At 44.0% G+C, this 22,859-nt stretch overlaps 1 protein-coding gene across 5 annotated transcripts in view; it reads left to right on the plus strand.

Annotated features, from left to right (window-relative positions):
- PGAP1 (post-GPI attachment to proteins inositol deacylase 1) overlaps window positions 1-22,859 on the plus strand; it is a 1,221,194-nt gene that overhangs the window by 597,866 nt on the left and 600,469 nt on the right. The gene's annotated exons all lie outside the window — the stretch shown is intronic.

Raw genomic sequence — 22,859 nt, forward strand, 5'->3', positions numbered from 1 at the left:
GAGGCACGCAAGTACAACTCCCAGCATGCCGAGACAGCCATTTTCTGTTCCTGAATGCTGGGAGTTGTAGTTTTGCAAGATTTAGAGGGGTTCAGGCTGGAGATCACTGACAGTGGTCTCTAAACTGTGGCCCTCCAGATGTTTCAAAACTACAAATCTCAGCATGCTAATACAGCAAACTGCTGTCTGGGCATGCTGGGAGTTGTAGTTTTGTAATATCTGGAGGGCTACAGTTTAGAGACCACTGTCAGTGATCTCTAGCCTGAACCCCTCTAAATCTTGCAAAACTACAACTCCCAGCATGGCAACACAGCAAACAGCTGTCAAAGCATGGTGGGAGTTGTAGTTTTGCAACATCTGGAGGGCCACAGTTTAGAGACCACTCTCCAAACTGTCGCCCTGCAGATGTTGCTAGGCAACAGACTCCCGGACACGCGGCGCGATACTCACCTCCACCGCCGCCATGATCACAGCCGCCGCCGGGTAAGTGACCGCCGCCGCCGCTACTACACGGTTCCCCCCGCTGTGCCCGGACACCGATGGGTGGGCATAGCGGGGGGGGAACCGAACTTTAACCCCCCCCGCCCCCAGTCTGCTATTGGTCGGTCGCTCCGCCGATCAATAGCAGGGATAGGAGGGGTGGCAACCCTGCCACCTCACTCCTATCTCTTCAAGGGGGATCGAGGGTGTCTTGGACACCCTCGATCCCCCTTATTTTATCGCGGCGCCGCCGTTGATGGGCAGGGGGAGAGCGCTCCCCCTGCAAACACCATAGATGCCGTGATCAGAACTGATCACGGCATCTATGGGGTTAATGCTGCCGGGACCGGCGCGATCGCGGCCCCGGCAGCTGCGGTGGGACTCCGGCTGTGATTGACAGCTGAGTCCCACCCGCGATCTCCTGCGCTGCCCGCGGCAGAGCAGGAGATCGCTTGGACATATGCATACGTCCAATAGCGGGAAGGGGTTAAAAAATATGCTTCTTTCTATTTAATTTTCCACTTTGAAGAAATGACCACTAGGGGTCTCCCTACCAGTCCTGGCAGCAAGCATTTCAGACTCATGCTGGAGTCCTAAACACTACGAGCTGCCAGTCTGCTTTGTTCACGGCCTGTTTGGCTGTGAACAAAGCAGGCTGGCAGCTCTGAGTGTTTAGGACTCCAGCATGAGTCAGAAATGCTTGCTGACAGGACTGATCGGGAAAAATACAATAGAAAGAAGCGTATTTTTCATTAACATGCTATTGGAAAGTTATTCAACATTCATTAATCTAAAATATATCAAAAGTTTATTTGATGAGAGGTACCCTTTAACATTCATTGATAACACTTTCAGTACCATTTATCTGTATAGCAAAAAAACTGATTATACCAAAAAGGCATAGCTTTTCCAATATCCTCTAGACAAGGTACTACCGACATATCTTTATTTCTAACATATAGTAAATAAACCAACTTTGCCAATGTTTACATAGCTAACATTGTATTCATGCAAGTATTAAGGAAAAGGAGAAGAGAGAGAATAAACGATAGAGACACAAAATGATTTAAGATAAATTAGCTAATCTAGCTGCCTCATTTGGCAGACTGTCTTGGGTGTCCTCCTTCTGCACCCAATGTTGAGGTTGATGGAATATTTCCCTCTTATTTCAATAGTGGCTAAATCGGCATCATTATTTCCACATTATTTCTTATGATTAACAATAGTCCAATCATGTGGTATCTGGTTGGAGGTCTTTTTCTGTGTATTAGGGGTCTCCGTATCCTCAGTCACAAGCCCCCACTCCTGGCAGAATTTCAGTAATTCCTGAGGGGAAGATATCACATATGTATTGCCTTTGTGAGAGACCTTTGTTTGTATATACCATGGGAGAGAAGAAGGCGAGTTCCTTGTGCAAATTCCCTTCTTTTAGAAAGTGTAGCTGCAGAGAAGTGAGGGAAAATTGCAATGTTATTACATTTTTCAGGGAGCTGTGGTCGGTTTCTTATTGCAGCCAAGATCATATCTTTAGTACAGAAGAAGTGAACTTGCAAAATTACATCTCTGGGCTGCGATGGAGGAACCGTTTTAGGCTTTGGTAATCTATGGGCTCTATCTATCTATCTATCCGAGCAGTGCGGAAGTAATATAGAAAAATACTGTGTCAAGTAACTGAACAAGTGTAAAATATGTGTAGCTCACTTAGGATAAAAGAAATAATGTGCTTGAGGTTAAAGGTGTTGCCTTCACCCAAAAGGCCTAATGTAATATGTAGAAATTATAAATATAAAATATTTATGTGAACCAGTCCTCAAAAGCACAGGGGAGAGAAGAAGGAAAAGACTAGTGGAGATGGGATCCAAGAAATGGTCTTTATTATATAAAAAGGATATATATGACCAATCGCCTAGCAGGGCACTTGCTAAAGGTGAATGGCATATACTGGGTAAAAAATAGATATAATAAAAAATACAGAATATAGTAGGATTAAATAAATATGATGGGTAAGTAGCACCAAAGAAAATTCATTAATTAAATATCTGCTGCATATATCAGGAGAAAACGTTCTCAGTCCATATAATTCATATGGATATTTCAATGAAAAATCCACAAGAAATGTCCAGAATGAAAAGTCACAATTAGTTTGGGTGTATCCGGAGTAACGGGTATATGGTTGTGAATGTAGCGACATAGCTACAATAGGAAATTCATGGACAAGTAATGCAGACAATGTGGCAAACACTGTCAGCGATGAAGATGTCAAGTCTCGGTGCACAGCACCACTCACCCTCCTTCGGAGTCCTCAGGTCCGCGCTGGCACGGCTGAGTCTGGCACTCTGGATATCAATGCCCACCTGGGTGGTATGCTGGGTGAGTGGCTGAATCTCTGGGGGTCCGAGTGTCCTGGGCTGGCACGGGAGGCGTCCGGCCTTAGGGAGGATGATGTTCAGGAGTAACTCTGCCGACCGGGGCTGTGAGTGGATGCAGGTAACAGGTGGTGCGGATTGCACGTGTGAATAAGGCGCTAACAGCGCGTGTGCAGCAGTGGTCCCGGAATCACGGGCATCCAGCTGTTGCAATTGGAATATGGCAGATACAGTCTATTTGAAGTGATATACACTTATGAATAAGGTGCAGATAATGGGCTAGACGCGTTTCAAGGCCGCAGGCCTTTTCTTCAGTAGCTATAGGTGTGGATAAAGGGTGGAAATGCTAGTTTTATATAGTCTCCATACAGTGATGATGTAATACTAATTGGAAAAGAGGAAAAAGTGGAGACTGGAAGTTTCAAGTATGTTGTAAAATGGGTAATGGATCCAGATAGAAAATGGGAATAGGAAAGAGAAGAAAGAAAAGAAAACATAGGGATAAAGATGGTGAATTAGATATATGAGTGTGAGTGTCAGAAAGAAAAAAGAAAGAATAAAATAATGGTCATTGGGTGTGTGTAGAAATGCACTATGGACCAAGATTATAGTGGGAATCATGAGAAAAAGTATGGATAGTGAAATTCCTGAAAGGTGTGTGAAAAAATGTTGATAAACAAGTGAACAACTGCAATACAAGATATGATAATGTATTGATAATGATGTAAATGATACATATGTAGTTTATGGTGTGTATAGAAATAAATGTATATAAAATTATATAAAATTAAGCCACAGTGGGTTGATTGATGAAATTTAGTAAAAATGTATATAAAAATTAATTGATAAAAGATAGAAATTAATTAATAAAAAATATGAAAATGGATGAATATGATATAAAAATATAAAAATGTAAAAAAGCAGGAAGAGGGCACTTCAAAGGAGAGGTCCATAGACATGTTCTACTCCCCAAGACTATCCACAGAACATGTCTATGGACCTCTCCTTTGAAGTGCCCTCTTCCTGCTTTTTTACATTTTTATATTTTTATATCATATTCATCCATTTTCATATTTTTTATTAATTAATTTCTATCTTTTATCAATTCATTTTTATATACATTTTTACTAAATCTCGTATATCTAATTCACCATCTTTATCCCTATGTTTTCTTTTCTTTTCTTCTCTTTCCTATTCCCATTTTCTATCTGGATCCATTACCCATTTTACAACATACTTGAAACTTCCAGTCTCCACTTTTTCCTCTTTTCCAATTAGTATTACATCATCACTGTATGGAGACTATATAAAACTAGCATTTCCACCCTTTATCCACACCTATAGCTACTGAAGAAAAGGCCCGCGCCTTGAAACGCGTCTAGCCCATTATCTGCACCTTATCCATAAGTGTATATCACTTCAAATAGACTGTATCTGCCATATTCCAATTGCAACAGCTGGATGCCCGCGATTCCGGTAGCGCCTTATTCACACGTGCAATCCGCACCACCTGTTACCTGCATCGACTCACAGCCCCGGTCGGCAGAGTTACTCCTGAACATCATCCTCCCTAAGGCCGGACGCCTCCCGTGCCAGCCCAGGACACTCGGACCCCCAGAGATTCAGCCACTCACCCAGCATACCACCCAGGCGGGCATTGATATCCAGAGTGCCGGACTCAGCCGTGCCAGCCCGGACCTGAGGACTCCGAAGGAGGGTGAGTGGTGCTGTGCACCGAGACTTGACATCTTCATCGCTGACAGTGTTTGCCACATTTTCTGCATTACTTGTCCATGAATTTCCTATTGTAGGTATTGTCGCTACATTCACTACCATATACCCGTTACTCCGGATACACCCAAACTAATTGTGACTTTTCATTCTGGACATTTCTTGTGGATTTTTCATTGAAATATCCATATGAATTATATGGACTGAGAACGTAAAGAGAGCAGGGAGTGCAATGAGATGATACAATGTATAAGATAACGTGTGGTGTGGGGCAGGGAGAACACAGAGCTGGGGGGAGGTGACTGGCTGTTATATGAGAGGCATGTGTAGGCTTGTAGCTCACAGGCTGGGAGCGAGTCCTGAGCTGAGAGCACTGAACTTCCGGTGGAAGGACCAGATCCCTTCAGCATTAGTCCTAAAAGCTGTACACTTACTATGAAAAGCATAGGATGCTGCTTGCAGACCAGGCATAGAAGAGTGACCCCTAGTGGGCAAAAGTATAAAATGAAAAAACTGGTATAAATATTAATATTTTTTTATGAAGATATATTACAATATCTCTTCATTAATGATTATGAACATATTAAAAGTTTTTGTTGATGACAGGTGCTCTTTAATGTAAATTGAGCAATTCATATAAGCCTGTATTAAGAACAACTGTGCCACCTTTATCGCTTTTGTGTACCACCAAGTTTGGATTCCACTTTAGATCTTTGATTGCCCCCTGTCCACCTCCTAAACCGTTTTTTGGATTAGCAGGAGTTGGTGCAGAATTCACAGTCTGAACAGGTGGCAAGGAGGATGATATACCAGCAGAGGGTGGTGTAGACCTGTATCAGTCTGTTCATCAGACGATTTACTGCTGAAAGTAGCATCAGAATCCGAGAAGCTGACCTGGTTTTTATAAGATTTTTTAAATATTTAGAGCATTTTTTTTTTATGGATTGTGGAGACTTCTCAGTCATAAACTCTGTTTAAGGCATAATCCATGATAATCAAATATGAAATGTCCTTTTTTTCACATCCTTGATAATTTTTTTTATCTCCTCTACTTTTTGTTTCAGCATAGGTTGCATAGTTAAATAATTATCATGTCCTTCAAAAACAAGTAGGGACTCCATAATGTTCATGATTTGTTCTTTAAGATTTTCAAGTTCCTTCGGTTCATGTTTAATAATCACATTCATACATGGGCGTTGCTAGGGTCCTAAAACATCCGGGACACATGCCCTCTGTGTGGCATTTTGCTAGCATTAGCTTAACTTTATGCTATCTTGTGATTCAATCTCAGAGGAGCATACAACCACTTTACGAGTAAATTCACATGTGCTATTAATTTATCCCAATAACAAAACCTTGACGTGTTTTTATTTTTGGAAGACACCAGAGGGCTTCAAAGTTCAGCAGCAATTTTCCAATTTTTCACAAAACTTTGAGACTCGCTTTTTTTCAGGGACCAGTTCAGGTTTGAAGTGGATTTGAAGGGTCTTCATATTAGAAATACCCCAAAAATTTATAAAAACTACACCCCCCCCCCCCCAAAGTATTCAAAATGACATTCAGTAAGCGTTTTAACCCTTTAGGTGTTTCACAGGAATAGCAGCAAAGTGAAGGAGAAAATTCACAATCTTCATTTTTTACACTCGCATGTTCTTGTAGACCCAATTTTTGAATTTTTACAAGGGCTAAAAGGAGAAAATTTATACTTATGTTTGTAGCCCAATTTCTTTCGAGTAAGCACATACCTCATATGTCTATGTAAAGTGTTCGGCGGGCGCAGTAGATGGCTCAGAAGCAAAGGAGCGACGGGGATTTTGGAGAGTATGTTTTTCTGAAATGGTTTTTGGGGGGCATGTTGCATTTAGGATGCCCCTATGGTGCCAGAACAGCAAAAAAAAAAAACACATGGCATACCATTTTGGAAACTAGACCCCTTGAGGAACGTAACAAGGAATAAAGTGAGCCTTAATACCCCACAGGTGTTTCACAACTTTTGCATACGTAAAAAAATAAAAAAAAATCACAAAAATGTGTTTCCCCCCAAATTTCACATTTTTGCAAGGGTTAATAGCAGAAAATACCCCCCAAAATTTGTAACCCCATCTCTTCTGAGTATGGAGGTACCCCATAAGTTGGCCTGAAGGACACTACGGGCGAATTACAATGCTCAGAAGAGAAGGAGTCATATTTGGCTTTTTGAGAGCAAATTTTGCTCGGGGGGCATGTCGCATTTAGGAAGCCCCTATGGTGCCAGCACAGCAAAAAAAAAAACACATGGCATACCATTTTGGAAACTAGACCCCTCGGTGAACGTAACAAGGGGTTAAGTGAACCTTTATACCCCACAGGTGTTTCACGACTTTTGCATATGTAAAAAAAAAAGATTATTTTTTACCTAAAATGCTTGTTTTCCCAAAAATTTTACATTTTTAAAAAGGGTAAAAGCAGAAAATATCCCCGAAAATTTGTAACACAATTTCTCCCGAGTACGGCGATACCCCATATGTGACCCTAAACTGTTGCCTTGAAATACGACAGGGCTCCAAAGTGAGGGCGCCATGCCCATTTGAGGCCTAAATTAGGGATTGCATAGGTGTGGACATAGGGGTATTCTACGCCAGTGATTCCCAATAAGGGGGCCTCCAGCTGTTGTAAAACTCCCAGCATGCTTGGACAGTCAACGGCTGTCCAGCAATACTGGGAGTAGTTGTTTTGCAATAGCTGGAGGCTCCGTTTTGGAAACAGTGGCGTACCAGACGTTTTTCATTTTTATTGGGGAGGGGGGCTGTGTAGGGGTATGTGTATATGTAGTGTTTTTTACTTTTTATTTTATTTTGTGTTAGTGTAGTGTTTTTAGGGTACAGTCACACGGGCGGGGGTTCACAGTAGCTTCTCGCTGGCAATTTGAGCTGCGGCAGAAAATTTTCCGCAGCTCAAACTTGCAGCCGGATACTTACTGTAAACCTCTGCCCATGTGAGTGTACATTCACATTGGGGGGGGGGGGGAACATCCAGCTGTTGCAAAACTACAACTCCCAGCATGCGCTGACAGACTGTACATGCTGAGAGTTTTAGTTTTGCAACAGCTGTAGGCACACTGGTTATGTATCACTGAGTTTGTTACCTTACTCAGTGTTTCACAACCAGTGTGCCTCCAGCTGTTGCAAAACTACAACTCCCAGCATGTACGGTGCGTGGTGTACGTTGACTGCTGAGAGTTGTAGTTTGCAACAGCGTGAGGCACACCGGTCGTGAAACACTGAGTTAGGTAAAGAGAAACTCTGAGTTTCACAACCATTGTGCCCTCAGCTGTTGCAAAACTACAACTCTCAGCAGTCACCGACAGCCAACGGGCATGCTGGGAGTTGTAGTTATGCAACCAGCAGATGCACCACTACAACTCCCAGCATGCACTTTAGCTGTTTGTGCATGCTGGGAGTTGTAGTTATACAACAGCTGAAGGTACATTTTTCCATAGAAAAAATGTGCCTCCAGCTGTTGCAAAACCATAAGTCCCAGCTTGCCCATAAGGGAATGCTGGGAGTTGTGGTTGTCTGCCTCTTGCTGTCTAGCGGTGGGGACCGGAATTCCCACGGGCGTATGGATACGCCCTGCGTCCTTAAGGACTCGTAAAGCAGGGCGTATCCATACGCCCTGCGTCCTGAAGAGGTTAAATCTCATCCAGTCTTCTACAGTATATGCAGTGGATTTAAAGCGTTAGTCTCACTAGGCTCACTAGACTAGAGTAATTTTGTAGCCCAAGAATTGCTCTGAGACTCACATGACCAGGCGGATTCCAGAGAACCTCCAACTTTGGGGAATCCGTCTAATCATGTGGGTCTCAGACTACAAGATTACTCAGGAAATTTAAATGTATCATCCTGCTGAAGCCTAGTGAGACTAACACTTTAAAGATCTGCAACAAATAAGCAATGTGTTACCTAATCCTAGCACTCAAAGCGTACCTGTCAATATAATGTGGTAGAGGGTGTGATGCAGGGCAGATGGAATTACCCTAGGGGCAGATGGCATTAACCACTTGTGTCCGTGACGCCAGGGCGTGGTTTATCCTCTATACCACCCGAAGGTATACCGCTATCTATCTAGACAAGATAGATAAATTCACACACCATTTACAGTACACACACATACACAATTTAAGACAAATATACACCTACACACGGGCGAACACAGACAGCAGAGGGCCACTGTGCAATGAATGTGCCTGCCCCCCCATGCATCAATTGTTCAGGAACCCCCCCCCCCCCCCAGCATAGTTTACCACATTAGGAAGCATGGTTTACCCACATTAGGAAGCAAAATCTACCCACATTAGGTAGCAATAGTTTTCCCACATTAGGTAGCAATAGTTTTCCCACATTAGGTAGCAATAGTTTTCCCCCACATTAGGTAGCATAGTTCCCCCACATTAGGTAGCATAGTCTCCCCCCCCCCCCCCCCCCCAAACACACAGACACACGCACACACAGACACACTTACCTGGCCCGCGCAGTGCTTCTCCTATTCGGCGGCAGCCTGACGAGTGACGTCACTGACATCCTTCTGTGCGGGTCTGCGGAGGGACGCCACTTGCACAATGTCCCGGGTCGGCTTGCTGCACTATTATGCGCCACAGCCACTCTAGAACAGTGAGCAGCATCGGGGCAGCGCCACTGCTCACGTGTGTGTCATATGAGGAGGCCCACCACCCTTTCAAAGGGGAGGCAGGCCCCCTCACACATTGTGCCCCTGTGCAGGTGAACCGGCTGCACAGTTGTATGTCCGCCCCTGCTTACACAGTTACACAGACACCACATATACATTACGCATGCACAGTTTCCAGGTCATGACCTTCTGTTTGGCCTCTGTAGGCTGCCATGCCATCAGTCCTCCCCCTCCCCCTCCTCCTCCTCTCAGATTGACAACATCAGGGTGCTTTTTAATGCTGAAGAGGACTGGATGATTTGTTGCATTCTCTGTGATACACTGGATAACATATATAAAAATGAATATGCAAGGGGAACAGGTGCAGGGAGGCTGCCTGACAGGGCAGCAAGGGTACAGAGGTACAACTCCTGTACTGGGCCACCACAATAAAAAAAAAAAATAATTGACTAGTCCAAGCGACATGTCGAAAGTTCTTCATCGGTTGAAGTCTGAGACTTTGGCCAGCAACAAGAGTGAGCAGGGGAAGTGTAGTGGCGCACTTCTCCCCTAGCTCTGTGTCTGAGATCTAGACTGTCCTATAGGCTTAGAGGGGGATATTTATGAAAACCTGTCCAGAAGATAAGTTGCTGAGTTGCCCATAGAAACCAATCAGATTGCTTCCTTTATTATTTTTATTTTGCAGAGGCTTTTTCAAAAATTAACCCCTTCAGGACCAAGCCCATTTTGGCCTTAAGGACCAGAGCGTTTTTTGCACATCTGACCACTGTCATTTTAAACATTAATAACTCTGGAATGCTTTTAGTTATCATTCTGATTCCGAGATTGTTTTTTCGTGACATATTCTTCTTTAACATAGTGGTACATTTTTGTGGTAACTTGCATCCTTTCTTGGTGAAAAATCCGTAAATTTGATGAAAATTTTGAAAATTTTACCTTTTTCTAACTTTGAAGCTTTCTGCTTGTAAGGAAAATGGATATTCCGAAAAAAAATTTTTGGGTTCACATTTTCAATATGTCTACTTTATATTTGCATCATAAAATTGACAAGTTTTTACTTTTGGAAGACACCAGAGGGCTTCAAAATTCAGCAGCAATTTTCCAATTTTTCACAAAATTTTCAAACTCGATATTTTTCAAGGACCAGTTCAGGTTTGAAGTGGATTTGAAGGGTCTTCATATTAGAAATACCCCATAAATGACCCCATTATAAAAACTACACCCCCCAAAGTATTCAAAATGACATTCAGTCGGTGTTTTAACCCTTTAGGTGTTTCATAGGAATAGCAGCAAAGTGAAGGAGAAAATTCAAAATCTTAATTTTTTTACACTCGCATGTTCTTGTAGACCCAATTTTTGAATTTTTGCAAGTGGTAAAAGGAGAAAATTTTTACTTTTATTTGTAGCCCAATTTCTCTCAAGTAAGCGCATACCTCATATGTCTATGTAAAGTGTTCGGCGGGCGCAGTAGAGGGCTCAGAAGGGAAGGAGCGACAAGGGGATTTTGGAGAGTACGTTTTTCTGAAATGGTTTTTGGGGGGCATGTTGCATTTAGGAAGCCCCTATGGTGCCAGAACAGCAAAAAAAACAACACATGCCATACCATTTTGGAAACTAGACCCCTCGGGGAATGTAACATGGGATAAAGTGAGCCTTTATACCCCACAGGTGTTTCACGACTTTTGCAAATGTAAAAAAAAAAAAAAATTTACCTAAAATGCTTGTTTTAACCAAAATTTTACATTTTTAAAAAGGGTAATAGCAGAAAATACCCCTCAAAATTTGAAGCCCAATTTCTCCCGATTCAGAAAACACCCCATATGGGGGTGAAAAGTGCTCTGCTGGTGCACTACAGGTCTCAGAAGAGGAGTAGTCACATTTGGCTTTTTGGAAGCAAATTTTGCTCTGGGGGCATGCCGCATTTAGGAAGCCCCTATGGTGCCAGGACAGCAAATACAAAACCACACGGCATGCCATTTTGGAAACTAGACCTCTCGGGGAACGTAACAAGGGGTTAAGTGAACCTTTATACCCCACAGGTGTTTCACGACTTTTGCATATGTAAAAAAAAAATTTACATTTTTAAAAAGGGTAAAAGCAGAAAATATCCCCCAAAATTTGTTACACAATTTCTCCCGAGCACGGCGATACCCCATATGTGACCCTAAATTGTTGCCTTGAAATACGACAGGGCTCCAAAGTGAGAGCGCCATGCGCATTTGGGGCCTACATTAGGGACTTGCATAGGGGTGGACATAGGGGAATTCTGCGCCAGTGATTCCCTAACAGGGTGTCTCCAGCTGTTGCAAAACTCCCAGCATGCCTGGACAGTCAACGGCTGTCGACAATACTGGGAGTTGTTGTTTTGCAACAGCTGGAGGCTCCGTTTTGGAAACATTGGCGTACCAGACGTTTGTCATTTTTATTGGGGAGGGGAGGGGGCTGTGTAGGGGTATGTGTATATGTAGTGTTTTTTACTTTTTATTTAATTTTTTGTTAGTGTAGTGTTTTTAGGGTATAGTCACACGGGCGGGGGTTCACAGTAGTTTCTCCCTGACAGTTTGAGCTGCGGCAGAAAATTTGCCGCAGCTCAAACTTGCAGCCGGATACTTAATGTAAACCTCCGCCCATGTGAGTGTACCCTGTACGTTCACATTGGGGCGGGGGGGACGGACATCCAGCTGTTGCAAAACTACAACTCCCAGCATGCGCTGACAGACTGTACATGCTGAGAATTTTAGTTTTGCAACAGCTGTAGGCACACTGGTTATGTATCACTGAGTTTGTGACCTAACTCGGTGTTCACAAAACTACAACTCCCAGTATGTACGGTGCATGGTGTACGGTGACTACTGAGAGTTGTAGTTTGCAACAGCTGGAGGCACACCGGTCGTGAAACACTGAGTTAGGTAAAGAAAAACTCTGAGTTTCACAAGCAGTGTGCCTTCAGCTGTTGCAAAACTACAATTCTCAGCAGTCACCGACAGCCAACGGGCATGCAGGGAGTTGTAGTTATGCAACCAGCAGATGCACCACTACAACTACCAGCATGCACTTTAGCTGTTTGTGCAAGCTGGGAGTTGTAGTTATACAACAGCTGAAGGTACACTTTTCCATAGAAAAAATGTGCCTCCAGCTGTTGCAAAACCATAAGTCCCAGCATGCCCATAAGGGAATGCTGGGAGTTGTGGTTGTCTGCCTCCTGCTGTTGCATAACTACAGCTCCCAGCATGCCCTTTTTGCATGCTGGGAGCTGTTGCTAAGCAACAGCAGGAGGCTGTCACTCACCCAACTTCTGATCCACGCTGCTTCAGGTCAGTCCTTCGCCGCCGCCGCTCCTGGGGCCCCGATCCCAACATTGACGCCGGGGATCGGGGTCCCCAGCTCCTGGGGTGCACGTCTCGCACCCGCTCACGTCCTCCGAAAGAGGGGCGGATCGGGTTGCGGGAGTGACACCCGCAGCAGGCGCCCTGATTGGTCGGCCGGTAATCCGGCCAATGAATCAGGGCGTTTGTGAGGTGGCACCAGTGCCACCTCACCCCTGCAGGCTGTGGCTGTTCGTGGCCGTCAGAGACTGCCCCGATCAGCCAGTAATTCTGGGTCACCGGGTCACTGGAGACCTGATTGACCCGGAATCGCCGCAGATCGCTGGACTGAATTGTCCAGCGATCTGTGGCCATCGCCGACATGGGGGGGCATAATGACCCCCCTGGGCGATATGCCGGGATGCCTGCTGAACGATTTCAGCAGGCATCCGGCTCTGGTCCCCAACCGGCTAGCGGTGGGGACCGGAATTCCCACGGGTGTATGGATACGCCCTCGGTCCTTAAGTAGTCGGAATGCAGGGCGTATCCATACGCCCTATGTCCTGAAGAGGTTAAAGAAGCGATCTGATTGGTTGTCACGGGCAACTGGTCAACTTTTCCTCTGGACAGGTTTTGATAAATCTCAACCAGAATATGTGTTAGTCTACATCACATAACACAGAGCTAGGAGAGAACCTGCTCATTCTCGTGATCTGACAGGGTCAGACCCCAACTGATTAAAAAAAAAAAAAAAAAATTCATATGTCTATACAACATTTAAAAGTCTTTGTTTGTTTTTTAAATGACAGTGCCCATTTACTTCCCTGCCTATAACATTAAAAGTAAAATACATAGACAAGATAAATTCACACACCATTTACACTACACATACACAGACACACAATTTAAGACAAATGTACACTTACACACAGGGGCGGACACAGACAGCAGAGGGCCCCTGTGCAAAGAATGTGCCCCCCTTCATACGTCAATTGTTCAGGAACCCCCCAGCATAGTTCCCCCACATTAGATAGCATAGTTCCCCCCATATTAGGTAGCATAGTTTCCCCACATTAGGTAGCAGTTTCCCCACATTAGGTAGCATAATTTCCCCACATTAGGTGGCATAGTTTCCCCACATTAGGTGGCATAGTTTCCCCACATTAGGTGGCATAGTTTCCCCACATTAGGTAGCATAGTTTCCCCACATAAGGTAGCATAGTTTCCCCACATAAGGTAGCATAGTTTCCCCACATAAGGTAGCATAATTTCCCCACATTAGGTAGCATAGTTTCCCCACATTAGGTAGCATAGTTTCCCCACATTAGGTAGCATAGTTTCCCCCACATTAGGTAGCATAGTTTCCCCACATTAGGTAGCATATTTTCCCCACATTAGGTAGCATAGTTTCCCCCACATTAGGTAGCATAGTTTCCCCACATTAGGTAGCATAGTTTCCCCACATTAGGTAGCATAGTTTCTCCACATTAGGTAGCATAGTTTCTCCACATTAGGTAGCATCGTTCCCCCCCACATTAGGTAGCATCGTTCCCCCCCACATTAGGTAGCATCGTTCCACCACATTAGGTAGCATAGATTCACCACATTAGGTAGCATAGATTCCCCCACATTAGGTAGCATAGATTCCCCCCACATTAGGTAGCATAGATTCCCCCCACATTAGGTAGCATAGATTCCCCCCACATTAGGTAGCATAGATTCCCCCCCACATTAGGTAGCAAAGATTCCCCCCACATTAGGTAGCAGTTTCCCCAAATTAGGTAGCATAGCCCCCCCCCACCACACAGACACACACACACACAGACACACACATACACACTTACCTGGCCTGCGCAGTGCATCTCCTATTCGGCGGCAGCCTGACGAGTGATGTCACTGACGTCCTTCTGCGTGGGTGTGCGGAGGGACGTCACTTGCACGGCGTCCCTCGTCAGACCCGGGTCGGCCCGCTGCGCTGTTATGCGCCGTGGCCGCTCTAGAGCAGTGGCGGTGCAGCGCCGCTGCTCACGTGTGTGTTAGGTGAGAAGGCCCACCACCCTTTCAAAGGGCGGCAGGCCCCCTCACACACTGTGCCCTTGTGCAGCTTAACCGGCTGCACATGTGTATGTATGTCTGCCCCTGCTTACACAGTTACATAGACACCACATGTAAAATACGCATGCACAGTTTCCAGGTCATGTCCTGCTGTTTGGCCTCTGCAGGCTGCCGTGCCATCAGTCATCCCCCTTCTCCTCCTCCTCTCAGATCGACGGTGTCAGGGTGCTTTATAATGCTGAAGAGGACTGGAGGATTTGTGGCATTCTGTGTATTGCTGCATGTCCTCCATTCTTATGTAGCTACATGAGGTCAGGTGGCTGAGCTCCCCTAACACTGCCTGCCCCCAGCCCTCACCCGAGTGCACAGTGAGATGTGCCCTGCAGCTCTAGGCATAAAGATTCGGGGCACTGTCCTTTGTATCCGGGGCATGGATACGTGGTTGAAAATTTGCAATGGCAGGACAATTACAACTGGGCTTTGTTTGATGTAGTGGAATTATATTCGGACTCCTTGTGAACTAGGTATACAGTCAGTGTCTTGGTTTATGGATACTTTCTGCACTTACAGTCCTCCATTGAAGGAATTCATTATTTTGGCAATGCTTTTTATGTTCACCACAATTTTTTTTTTCTTGTTAATGATGATATTTATTTGCAGATCAGATCAAACATGGGCGGCAGTTTTTCACTTTCTTTTGCTAATATTTTTATGTCCTATTGGGAATACAGATTTTTCTTTTAACCCATCAAACCCGTTCTTAGAGTACACACAATGGCTCAGTCATTATATTGATGACCTTGTCATTGTGTGGAAAGAAGAACAGAAATTATTTGATCAATTTTGTAGTTACATTAACACTAATGACATGATGTTGGAATTTACTGAAAATTTTCAAGGAGATTGTATTATTTTTTTTTTTTTTTATGTTAGCATTTCCCATGTAGGTGAGATTGTCTCTCTATTTAGAAAGGAATGTGCAGGTAATTCTATTCTTTTTTGCCTCTTCCTGCCATCCTCAATGTAGTGAATAGTTTGCCATATGAGGAGTGGCATCGCCTGCGCCGGAATAATTAATTAGATAGCACTTTTTTATGGAATCGGGTAAGCTCTATGGGGGGGGGGGGGGAGGGGGGTATTTATCAAAACCTGTGCAGAGGCAAAGTTGCCCAGTTGCCCATAGCAACCAATCAGATTTCTTCTTTCATTTTGCATAAGCCTTGTTAAGAAAGTAAGAAGTAAGCTGATTGTTTGCTATGGGCAACTGGGCAACTTTGCCTCTGCACAGGTTTTGATAAATCTCCCCTAATGAGCTTTTGAAATCTAGCTGTTATCCTACCCCTATTTCTAGAATAATGCCTTAGCATGTGTCAAAAATTTTGATGCAACACTTCTAATAACAACTTCTAACATGTCTAATATGAAATCAGGTCATAGTAATGCCAATCATAGCATTTGTTTCATTACAACATATTTGATACAGTTTAACCAGGTATATGACGTTATTCTTCGCAATCTTCCCATCTTTAAACATGAGGTGCAATTTGTCCCTAAGAAGGCACCCACCTCAGGCAATATTCTCTCCTCCAGCTTATAACCTTCCAAAACAGCCAAAGTTTCAACGTGGTTGCAAGTTAAAGGAACCTATAAATGTGGCCATAGAATTTGCAGTACCTGCTGTCATTTTGTCAATAGCTCTACATTTAGATCTGGTGTAACCAATAAGCAATATTATATCAACTTATACATTTACTGTAACACTTCAGAAATAGTGTACTTGGCTACTTGTACTCATGAGGTTTCGTCGCCACCTAGCGGATGCTAGAAACAGTGCAGTGAATGTCTTTAATTTAATAGACATTTCTGTGAGCAACATGGAGGAGATGTAAAAGGTCTTCGGATCTCCGACATTGAATGGGAGAATTTGTCTTTCAGAGGATGGAATTTAAAACAGGAATTCACAAACTAGGCAATTTACTGGATTTATTTGTTGGGCTCACGTATACCTACAGCTCTCAATTCAAGACTGGATTTGATTCTTATGTATTAATCTCCCTTAAACTTATTCGGCAGGCATCCCATAACATCGCCCAGGGGGGTCCTAACCCCCCCACACACACACACCCAAGCGGCTATCAACAGAAATCGACGTTCAATATAGACAGGCGATCTGCGGTGTTTCCGCGCAATCAGAAGAATTGGCGGGAGGGGAACCCCCTCCCCTTGCCTTCCAGATCCCTCCAAATCTCCTCAAAGTCCCTATAGAGAGCGTCTAGCCACTGTTAGCAAATCGCCCACCCCACGGCTGATGAGTGCTGTCCCACTGATCAGCGTTTTTTTTTTGGGGGGGGGGGGGCGTGACGCTTTTTCAGGGATATAGTGTGTTTTTTTTTTTTCATAAATTTTTTAGCACCTTTTTGGGGGATTTTCAGGTCCTTGCTGTGTGGATGGACCATACTCCTATGTGTGTCTGCCCTGAGCGCTGACAGTAATATGTAACTGATCGGTGTTTTTTTTTTTCTTTTAGGGTTTAGGCAGGTGCTTTTTTTTTTTTTCTCCCCCCCCCCCCCCCATTTTTGCATTTTCTGCGCCCCTTGCCGCCACTGAGCCCTAATCAGTGGCATACACAACTGATTATGTATAGAACTACATCCCTAATTTTTTTCTTTTCTCTTTTATTTTTTATTTTTTGTTAGGGAGTGGGTTAGGGTAGGTTAGATATAAAGTAGAACCCCCCTCCACACACACACATATACACATAGTAAAAAAACACACACACACACCCTTCCCATAAGTGTTAGGCAATGGCTCGCAGGGCTCTTTCAGCGGAGGAGACATATACCTCACTTGCCTCCGACACTGAAAGCGCCAGTGAGGACGAGGAAGACCCCACTTTCCTGGTCTCTTCCTTGCTCTCCCCATCATCTAGTGATAAGCCCCCAAGGCGGCGGAGATGCCACCATGTGAGACCACACACCCCCATCCATCTGATCCTGTGCCCCATACTAGCATGCCGGCCCACCAGGCAAGTCCACTGGACCAAATCATTACATGGATCTTTAATCAGTTGACAAGTCCACTGGTACCCTTTACCAGTAAACCTGTCTGGACTACCCCATAGAACTTCGAGACTTTTTTCATTATTTTTTCAGTGACGACTTTGTCAGTCTAATGGTTGACCAGATGAACCTGTACTCCCAACAGTTCATTGCCGCGCACCCGGGCTCACTTTTGGCTAGGCCCAATGGCTGGTTCCCAGTCGATGCAGCCGAAATGAGGACATTTTGGGGCCTCGTGCTGCATATGGGCCTAGTCAAAAAAAACAGTGCCAGGCAGTATTGGGGTGGGGACGTCCTCTACCAGACCCCACTCTACAGTATGGCCATGGCACGGGAACATTTTGAGGCCATACGGAAATGCCTGCCTGTAAAAAATCAGCCCGGTTATAAATCACTTTGTTGCCAAGTTTTTGGAGGCCTACATTCCCCATAGGGAGTCTCATCAGTTTTAAGGGAAGACTCATTTTCCGCCAATATTTCCCATCTAAGCGGGCGAGGTATGGCGTGAAACTCTCTAAACTCTGTAAGAGTACCTCAGAGGCTTCCCGATCTATCACCTCCAGGCCCCAATCCCCAGGGGTGAAACCCGTGCCCTTACCCATGAAAACCTGTTGCTGGTCAGGTATAATAAGTGGTATGTCCCTATGCGCACCACAATTCATGGTAGCGGCAGGACCATGAATTTTTCAAAAAAACTACACTTCATCCATTCCTGGAAAATAAATCTAGGAAACACCCGTCCTTTCAAAATGTGGTCACATGTGGCTGTTTTTTTTTTCCATTTTCCTCTGAATGTATGTAACTAGAGATGATCGAATCAAATCTGACGAATCCGAATTCCTTACGAATTTCATGGAAAATTTGATTCGCAACGAATGTGAATATCGCTTCATTAAACTCCATTTAGTGCGGTCCAGGCTCCAGGGCATTTAAAATGGTGGATCCACATGTGAGGACATGGGCAAGGAATCCTGGGAAGGCGGGAACAAGGGTAGGCGGGATGACCCTAAGTCCCCAGGACTGGCGCATGGCAAATGTGGTGCCAATATTTAAAAAGGGGACAAAAGGTGACTCTTGGAATTACAGACCTGTTAGTTTAACCTCCATTGTATGTAAATTGTTTGAGGGTTTTCTAAGAGATGCTATTTTGGAGTATATTGATAAAAATAAATGTATGACTCCATATCAGCATGGCTTTATGAAGGATCAGTCTTGTCAAACTAACCTGATCAGCTTTTATGAGGAGGTGAGCTCCAGACTGGACCAGGGGCAATCGCTGGATGTCATATATCTGGATTTTTCCAAAGTATTTGATACGGTGCCACATAAGATTGGGGCATAAAATGAGAAGGATCGGGTTGGGGGAGAATGTGTTTAAGTGGGTAAGTAACTGGCTCAGTGATAGGAAACGGGGTGGTTATTAATGGTACTTATTCTGATTGGGTGACTGTTACTAGTGGGGTACCACAGGGGTCCATCTTGGGTCCTGTTCTATTTAATATATTTATTAATAACCTTGTAGAGGGGTTAAATAGTAAAGTAGCAATCTTTGCAGATGATAATAAATAGAGATGAGCGAATCGAACTTGACGAACCCAAATTCGTTACGAACTTCATGAAAAATTCGATTTGCAACGAATACGAATATCGCCGCGATTCTATCGCACGAATCGCTTCATTAAACTCCATTTTACAGCGTTCCAGGCTATTGTAGAGCTAAGATGGTGGATCCACATGTGAGTACATGGGGCAGGGGATTATGGAAGGACGGGAAACAGCGGCGGGAATGAAGGTAATACAATACAGAAATGTAGGTGCACTACTGTGGTGGATGTATACAATGACATTGGCTAATCCCTCAACACTTAGTTACATAGTTACATAGTTAGTACGGTCGAAAAAAGACATATGTCCATCAAGTTCAACCAGGGAATTAAGGGGTAGGGGTGTGGCGCGATATTGGGGAAGGGATGAGATTTTATATTTCTTCATAAGCATTAATCTTATTTTGTTCCAGGAATGTATCTAATCCTGTTTTAAAGCTGTTAATTGTTCCTGCTGTGACCAGTTCCTGAGGTAGACCGTTCCATAAATTCACAGTCCTCACGGTAAAGAAGGCGTGTCGCCCCTTGAGACTAAACTTTTTTTTCTCCAGACGGAGGGAGTGCCCCCTCGTCCTTTGGGGGGGTTTAACCTGGAACAGTTTTTCTCCATATTTTTTGTATGGGCCATTAATATACTTATATACGTTTATCATATCCCCCCTTAAACGTCTCTTCTCAAGACTAAACAATTGTAACTCCTTTAATCGCTCCTCATAGCTAAGATGTTCCAAGCCCCATATTAGTTTAGTCGCGCGTCTCTGCACCCTTTCCAACTCCGCAGTGTCCCTTTTATGGACAGGTGACCAAAACTGAACAGCATATTCCAGGTGAGGCCGTACCAATGCTTTATAAAGGGGGAGTATTATGTCCCTGTCCCTTGAGTCCATGCCTCTTTTGATACATGACAATATCCTGCCGGCTTTGGAAGCAGCAGCCTGACATTGCATGCTATTCTGTAGTCTTTGATCTACAAGTACACCCAGATCCTTCTCTACCAGTGACTCTGCCAGTTTAATCCCCCCTAAGACATACGATGCATGCAGGTTATTAGTACCCAGATGCATAACTTTACATTTATCCACATTGAACCTCATTTGCCAAGTGGATGCCCAGACACTTAGTCTATCCAAGTCATCTTGTAACTTATGCACATCCTCTATAGACTGTACCGTGCTACAAAGCTTGGTGTCATCTGCAAAGATAGAAACAGAGCTGTTAATACCATCCTCTATATCATTGATAAATAAATTAAACAACAGCGGTCCCAGTACTGAACCTTGGGGTACACCACTAATAACCGGGGACCAATCAGAGTACGAATCATTGACCACCACTCTCTGGGTACGATCCATGAGCCAGTGTTCAATCCAGTTACAAACTAAAATTTCCAAACCCAAAGACCTTAACTTACCTGTCAGACGTCTATGAGGGACAGTATCAAATGCTTTAGCAAAATCCAGAAACACTATATCCACAGCCATTCCTCTGTCAAGGCTTCTACTCACCTCTTCATAAAAGCAAATTAGATTGGTTTGACAACTTCTATCCTTAGTAAACCCATGCTGGCTATCACTTATAATACAATTATCCCCTATGTATTCCTGTATGTAATCCCTTATAAGTCCTTCAAACAATTTACCCACAATGCACGTTAAACTTACCGGTCTATAGTTTCCTGGGGAAGACCTAGAGCCCTTTTTGAAGATTGGCACCACATTCGCCTTGCGCCAGTCCCTTGGCACAATACCAGACACCAGAGAATCTCTAAATATCATGAACAGGGGTACAGATATTACTGAACTTACCTCTCTAAGAACTCTTGGGTGTAGTCCATCCGGTCCTGGGGATTTGCTTACATTTATATCACTTAACTTACCTTGTACCATCTCTACATTAAGCCAGTTCAGTACATTACATGATGTGTTACCAGCACTGACCTGGCCAATGTCAGCTCCTTCTTCCATAGTGTATACAGAACTAAAGAACCCATTCAGTAGCTCCGCCTTCTCTTGATCGCCTGTGACAACCTCCCCATTATCATTATTAAGGGGTCCTACATGCTCTGTCCTTGGTTTTTTTGCATTTATCTATCTAAAAAAATATTTAGGATTAGTTTTGCTTTCTTTGGCCACCTGTCTCTCATTTTGAATTTTTGCTGTTTTTATTACATTTTTACAGATTTTATTAAGCTCCTTGTACTGTTTAAATGTTATCGCTGACCCATCAGATTTGTATTTTTTGAAGGCTATTTTTTTGCTGTTTATTGCTCTTTTAACATCATGTGTCAGCCATGTAGGATTTAGTTTCAATCGTTTATATTTGTTCCCCTTTGGTATATATTTAGCTGTATAGTTATTTAGAGTTAATTTAAAGATGTCCCATTTACCTTCTGTATCAGTATTTGAGAACACCTCCCCCAGTCTATGTCCTGTAGTGCAGCCCTCAGCCCAGGGAAATTTGCCTTTTTAAAGTTATATGTTTTTGCCTTCCCCGCCTGTCTTTGTTTTCTACATTTTAAGTCAAAAGTAACTATATTGTGGTCGCTATTACCAAGGTTTTCCCGCACAGTTACATTACCAACCAGCTCTGCGTTGTTGGAAATGATCAGATCCAACAAGGCATCACTTCTTGTTGGGTCCTCCACAAACTGGCCCATAAAATTATCCTGCAATAAATTTAGGATGTTAAAATTGAGACATTCGCCAGTGTATCCTTATATTAAGGACACACCAGAGCCCGCACACCATCGCCAAGGTTTCTCAGATGGCACGGGACCTAACGCTAACCTACCTGTGCGTAATAAGCAAAAACCAGGGGCCAGTGGGCAATTACAGCAGCACTAGGTCGACATGTAGCCTGCTCCCAGTTCCCTCCAGCGTGACTAAGCACACATACAATGGAAGGGGGGAGAGAGGCTACAAGCCCCACCCAAGTTGGCTGATATAGGTGCATGGCCTCACAGGTGCAACCCTAATGCTGCCTGGAAAATGTTCAAGGTGCATTAACATTTGGAGTTTACACACCTCCACGTATAAATTTACAAACAACAACAAAAAACGTGGTCTCAAATGGCTGGAGGTGCTCAACCCCAAATGCAGTTGTGCATATATACTGGGGGAGCAGATCCTGCCCTTGTAGTCCGTTGCTAGGGGCGATCCCCAGAATAAAAATGCATACAATGGAGGATGCCTGCAGTGGACTACAAGTGCCACAATAGAATCCTACACCAGATAAACGGTGTGGATGTGTAACAATTAGAATACAATACAGAAATGTAGGTGCACTACTGTGGTAGATGTATACAATGACATTGGCTAATCCCTCAACACTGATGTTAAAATTGAGACATTCGCCAGTGTATCCTTATATTAAGGACACACCAGAGCCCGCACACCAACGCCAAGGTTTCTCAGATGGCACGGGACCTAACGCTAACCTACCTGTGCGTAATAAGCAAAAACCAGGGGCCAGTGGGCAATTACAGCAGCACTAGGTCGACATGTAGCCTGCTCCCAGTTCCCTCCAGCGTGACTAAGCACACATACAATGGAAGGGGGGAGAGAGGCTACAAGCCCCACCCAAGTTGGCTGATAT

This window comes from Hyla sarda, chromosome 8 (assembly GCF_029499605.1).
Source record: "Hyla sarda isolate aHylSar1 chromosome 8, aHylSar1.hap1, whole genome shotgun sequence".
NCBI lineage: Eukaryota > Metazoa > Chordata > Amphibia > Anura > Hylidae > Hyla > Hyla sarda.